This window comes from Mandrillus leucophaeus, unplaced genomic scaffold (genome assembly GCF_000951045.1).
Source record: "Mandrillus leucophaeus isolate KB7577 unplaced genomic scaffold, Mleu.le_1.0 Scaffold698, whole genome shotgun sequence".
Lineage (NCBI taxonomy): Eukaryota > Metazoa > Chordata > Mammalia > Primates > Cercopithecidae > Mandrillus > Mandrillus leucophaeus.
In genome coordinates, this window is record NW_012107563.1 from 850174 (window position 1) to 856812 (window position 6639).

At 42.8% G+C, this 6639-nt stretch overlaps 1 pseudogene; it reads right to left on the reverse strand.

Moving 5' to 3' along the window:
* Positions 1 to 4128: 4128 nt before the first annotated feature.
* LOC105527886 lies at positions 4129 to 4934 on the reverse strand (annotated as a pseudogene).
* Between the last annotated feature and the right edge of the window lie 1705 nt (positions 4935 to 6639).

The window sequence follows — 6639 nt, forward strand, 5'->3', positions numbered from 1 at the left end:
GATCCGCCCGTCTCCGCCTCCCGAAGTGCTGGGATTACAGGCTTGAGCCACCGCTTCCGGCCCCTGATCTTCTCTTCTACAGTGTGTAAATTGCTATCTATCCTATCTACTGATTTTTCTTCCCTATAAGATATCATATTTATTAGTATTTAGTCAAAGATTTGAGAGAACCCTTTGCAAATCTTGAGAGTGTGCTTTCTCCCTCTTTCTCTCTGTGTAGCTTTCTCCTTTCCAGTACTTTGTCCCACAAATCTAGTCACCTTGCCTTCCTTAACTTTGATCTCTGTTTCCTTAACTCAGTGAGACTGTTGGCTGCATGCTGTGGCTTGAAAACTGCCTCCAGGCAGGAAGCTAGGGCAATCATAGCATTCAGTTCAATTGGTTCTCTTCTTTCAGGGTTCACAGTCCAGCATTACCAGTTGTTTAATGTCTGAAAACTGTTGTTTCATATATTTTATCTCATTTTCAATTTGTGCACGAAGAAGGATAATTCCTGTAGCCATTAATCTTTCATGAATGGAAGTGAAAGTCTAAATAAGTAAATTTGAAAATTAATATGTTATCATCGTAAATGCAATAGTTACAAAAACTGAGATAGCTGCTCTTTCATTGGTGCCTCCAATACCATAAGCATTTGTTGATGGTGATTTTCTTCAATAGTCCATTACTTTTGGTAAATTTCCAAACAAAACAAGTCTCAATCTTTCCTCAATTTACATGATATTTGCATTCCTGGAAATTTCATATATATTAACATGAAGCAAAAATGCTTTGTGTTCATATGTAAAATGGAGTTAGGTTCTGGGCTCAGATAATATAAACAGGTTTTTCCTTACAGAAAAGTCACATAGAATGTGGAACCATAACCCCTTGGGTAAGACTGTGATATGGGATCCTTGACCCTTATTGAAAACTACCACCTACATAATTCGTACCTTTCACACGTAACATATTTTATCTGTTGTATGCATAACCATGGAGTAGTCTTGAGGCCTACATGCTCTTGGAAAAGCAATAAATAAGGTATGTCTTCATTACAACTTTCATCATCAGGGAAAGGGGGAAGATACATGATGTTTTGCCAAGATAATTACTGTATTTTATAATAAGGGAATCTATTTTTAGTTAAGATTTAAAAGAAGTACCTCTTTCTGCCAAAAGGCAATGTAAAATGTCCCCACTATTCATACAACAGATAGAAATATTTATTGAGTTCTGTTATGTGCTAGGCATTGAGGATTGATGAGTGACTCAGAGAAGAATCCCTGTCCTCATGAAGCCTACGTTTACTATGGTTTATGGAGAAAAACTGGCAATCAAAGGAAATGCCCACACGTCCCTCACATTCTAAGAGTTGTAACATCACACATTTCTGTTAACTAGTAAAACAAGTTATGAGAATTTTAGAGAGTATAATACAAAAGCAAAAGCCTCTATCAAAATCTTTCAGGGTTCCATACTTAAGGACTTTGAGGAAATGCATAAACAAAGCTGCAGATGATTTATTTCGACTCTATTTTTTTTTTTTTTAAAGATGGAGTCTCGATCTGTCGCCCAGGCTGGAGTGCAGTGGCCGGATCTCAGCTCACTGCAAGCTCCGCCTCCCGGGTTTATGCCATTCTCCTGCCTCAGCCTCCCGAGTAGCTGGGACTACAGGCGCCCGCCACCTTGCTCGGCTAGTTTTTTGTATTTTTTAGTAGAGACGGGGTTTCACCATGTTAGCCAGGATGCTCTCGATCTCCTGACCTCGGGATCCACCCGTCTCAGCCTCCCAAAGTGCTGGGATTACAGGCTTGAGCCACCGCGCCCGGTCTATTTCAACTCTATTAATAGATTCGAAGACATTTTCAACGAATCCTGTTCAACCCACACTTTGTACTTTACTGAAACTGAGGAAAAAAGCCTCTCTCATACTTTTGCCTAGTAAAAGAACACAGTTACCCAGGATCACCTTGGCTTTTGAGACATTATTGTTTTGGCTGAGATCCCACTTTCAGACCTCATTTCCTTAGATTTGGCAACTTGAGTTCTGGACTGATGACCACTTGGTGTATTTGGACTGATTCTCTGAGCTACCTACTCTCTATGTGGTGATGTGGCTTCAGCCCAGAGCCACAGGTAGAATGCACTTTGTCCCACTCCCATCAGGCAGCTGCAATGCCAATGTGGGACTACATTTGTCAATTAAAGATCCACAACAATATGAAATGTGTAGCCACAAAAATAAAACTTGGTGTCAGGAGCCCAGGGTCCAAATCTCTGCTCCCAAATCTATTTCATGTGGATCCTGGTGTAAATCAATTAATTTTTTTCTTCTGAGTCTCAATGGCCACACCCTTAAAATGAGGACAATAATAACCTTGTTCATCAGATTGCTATGAGGATTGTAACAAAACCATGTGTTCCAGAATGCTTTGCAAGCTACACAGCACCATAGTAACCTACACTGCTGTTGTGGTAAGTGATGAGGAGGAGGGTAAGTGGCTGGATGAAAGGACCCAAAGCCTGAAAAGTCTATAGACCACTGACCTGCACATCTGAATGCAATGTACGTTTTGCTGCTTTTCCTGATTAGACAACAACAAGCTTTTGCTCTTAATGCTATTTCCACTTTTTACTTTTCTTTTGGATTTGTTGTCATTGATTCCAGTCTATCTAAACATAATTTAGTTTGGTGCCCAGGAGATAGTGAAAAAGCTGGTGCCCAGCTTTTTCTTCTTTGGTGTGGGAGCTTCTGCCTGGGGCTGAACTCCTTCTCCGGGTTAAGGTCCTGTGTAGCTGTCTTAAACTGACCGACCTGAAGTAGACCCAGACACACCTGTAAACTACTTACCTTGCATGGGTGGTGCCAGGCCTGGGGCTAAGAGGGCATGCCTGCTCCTGTAATCTGTAAGGCCTAGTAAAACATGATTAAGGCTCTGCTTGCAGTGTGGGAGTCAACAATGCCATTATAGCCTCCATTGGCAGATGGTGGGCAAGAGTTCCTGCACTAATAAGAATTTCTTGCTGGATCATCAAAATGCATTATCTTTTTGGGGTTTGGACCTTGTAGAACCTTATTCCTATGTTTGAGGCTTCAGCATCTGTGTCTCATGGTCAGTCTGACCTCTCTCTAAACAAGAGATCTGGAAAGAAACACTTTTCCAGGAAATCATCCACAGGCAGTTGACTGACCTTCTGCCATACCCCTTTCATTCCACCCCCAGCAGTTTCTCATGGATACTAAATATGTGCCTTGGGATAATTGGACTAAACAGGTTTGTCCGATTATTTACAAGGTCCTTTCAGTTTACCTGTTTACTTGTTTCAATTTTGCATGGGCCATGGTAATATTTTTTCGTGGTTCAGACAAAAACCACATATATCACAGTGTTTTAGATTAGTTAGGATTCTCTATGATGTGATTAATATAATAATCCATTTTCGGCCTCTGTTGTGAATCAGATGCTTTATATACACGATCTGATTTCATCTTCATAATGCTCCAGAGTAGGCATTATTATCCCCCTTTTAAAGCTGAGGCTTAGAGGGCTAAACTCATCTGTTTAAAGCTATGTAGTTGATCATTATCAGAGCTGGAACTGGAGCCTACCTGGATTTCAGTCCAAGTCTATGCTGTTTCCACTATACCATACTGGCTCTTGACTCTTTACTTGCTCTTTGGCATGGCAGTGGAAATCAGTACTATTAATATATGAGTTTCAGGTTAAGTTCCCTTCAACTTTTCTGTGCAGGGATAGAGGATAGGGTACAAATAGTTCCCGTTTTTTTTTGTTGTTGTTGTTGTTTTAGACGAAGTTTCGCTCTTGTTGCCCAGGCTCGAGTGCAATGGAGCAATCTCGGCTCACTGCAACCTCTGCCCCTTGGGTTCAAACAATTCTCCTGCCTCAGCCTCCCAAGTAGCTGGGATTACAGGCATGTGCAACCACGCTCAGTTAATTTTGTATTTTTAGTAGAGACGGGGTTTCTCCATGTTGGTGAGGCTGGTCTCGAACTCCCAACCTCAGGTGATTCACCTGCCTTGGCCTCCCAAAGTGCTGGGATTATAGGTGTGAGCTACCGTGCTCAGCCTTTTTTTTTTTTTTATCATGCCACATTATTTTTAATTACGTACAAAGATCTAACATGTCACCCAGGGACCATTTCACCCACTGCACTGTTTGGCCGTCGGTCTTTGTCTCTTTCTTCAGCAATGGTGAGGAGGGTACCCTTTCCTCGGGGAAGAGAAATCCATGGTTTGTTGCTCTTGTCAATAACAAAAATGTTGGAAAGTCGAGTGGCAAAGCTGTTGCCATTGGCATCTTTCACATGAACCACGTCAAAAGATCCAGGGTGCTTCTCTCTGTTGATGATCACACCAATTCTTCCCAGGTTAGCACCTCCAGTCACCATACACAGGTTACCAGTGCCGAACTTGATGAAATCAATACTCTTGCCAGTCTCCAAATCATTCTGAATGGTATCATTCACCTCGATGAGGGGTCAGGGTAGTGGATGGTGTGAGCCTCATGAGTCACAAGATGAGGGATTCCTTTTGTGCCCACAAAGATCATTCTCACTTTGCACAACTTGTACTTGGCCTCCTCAGGTGTAATACGATGTACAGCAAAGCAACCCTTGGTATCATAGATCAGACGGAAATTCTCTCTTGTCTTGTCAATGCTGATGACATCCACGAATCCAGCAGGGTAGGTTGCATCAGTTCAGACCTTGCCATCGATCTCAATGAACCGCTGCATGCAAATCTTCTTTACTCCATCTCCTGTCAGGGCATACTTAAGTCTGTTCTTTAGGAAAATGATGAGGGGGAGACACTCTCTCAACTTGTGGGGACTGGTGAATGGATGAGGAGCAAACACACCAGTCAATTTATCCAGCATCCAATGCTTTGAGGCTGCTACCAGCTTCAGATGCTTCTTGGGACCACGAGCCATGGCTGCGTTAGGCAAGGAAAGAGGACCTCTGTCTTCTGGTGCGAATAGAAATTTCGTAGTTACAGTTTTTACAAATCAATATGCTTCTTGAAAACATGCCAGGAAGCAGATTGTCATGAAGCAGGCTGAGCATCCAGGGCTATGTCCAGTTATTGGTAGTGAGAAGTAAAGGAGAAAGCAATGAACAGTGTTGAATGGTAGACAGACACTAAGCATCGACCCTCTTCAGTCCCTCTCCTCATAGTAGACGTGTAATCATTAGGAAACACAAATTCAATTATGCCTTTACCACACTGTATACATTTGCTTTGATCTGTGTGATTGTTTATGAAGTTAATGACAGTTGCCCCAGTAGACTACGCTCTACAGGGCAGGGAGCATGTCTCTTTCACTTGCCACTGGATCTCTGTGCTTGACTGTGTCTGGCCCTGATCCTTTAACACAGCAGGGTTGTTCCTGACTTCAGATCTTTGTACAGAATTTTCCCTGGGTCTGGAAAGCAGTACTTCTGACCCCGCCACTGTCTGCCTACATGCCCCTCTCACTCACTTCATGCAAGATTGTGCTCAATGGCCCCTCATCCAAGCAGCCCTCACTGACTACTCTTTCTAAAATAAGATTCTTTCTCTATCCCTACCCTACATTCATCACCTCCTAATCCTTTGCCTTTCTTATTTAAATATTTTTTCCTACCACAAATCACCTACCCACATTATATTATTATTAATTTTTAAGAATCTGTCTTCTACTAGAATATGAGTTCATTGAAGGCAGAGACTTTACTGCTGTGTCCTTAGTACCTACAATAGCGTCTGGATATAACACGTTTAGTAAATGTTTCATCTAATTGGTTAATACATAAATCCTTATTGAGTTAATGAACATCTCCTAAAATTCATCCCTCAGTTCTGTCCATAGCAGATGTTACGATGCCCTGAGCCACCCCCTCTCAGCCCGCCTCTGCTTCAACTGTGGCTGTGGTGGACAATTTCAGTGCATGTCAATGTTGGCTCACCTCAAGTGCAGGCAGAGTCCCTGGCTTTTCTCCACCAGCTTTCTCAGATGATGCCCGGGAAGTTGCCTCGCCGCCTAGAAATGCGAGGAGTTACTGTCCTCAGGGGCAACACTCACCAGGAGGGACGGTGCAGGATCTCCACTTCAGAGGGGCAGGTGTGCACCATCTAGAGAGGGGCTCAGAGTCCCCATCAGCATTGACCCGCAGGGATGAGGACAATAAGCTCTACCGGGTACCCTTCCTGACCTTTCCCTTCTTCCCCCACCGCTCCACCTGCGCCGTTGCTCTGGCTTCCTTGGATCATCTTTTAAATTAACCGTCTACCTCCAAGTCCGCATGGAAAAAATCCAATCCAAGAGACTGTCCTTTCGAACACTATGATCAATAACACAGGTGTGAATAATCATGGCATATTTGTCAAATGTGTTTTAAAATATTAGCAAGAGAGTTTGTTTTTTTTTTCCTTTCTTCTTTTTATATTTTCTTTCTTTCTTTCTTTTTTTTTTTTTTGAGACAGAGTCTCGCTCTGTCGCTCAGGCTGGAGTGCAGTGGCACGATCTTGGCTCACTGCAACCTCTGCCTCCAGGGTTCCAGCAATTCTCATGCCTCAGCCTCCTGAGTAGCTGGGATTACAGGCATGTGCCACCTTCCCTAGCTAACTTTTTTTTTTTTTTTGTATTTTTAGTAGAG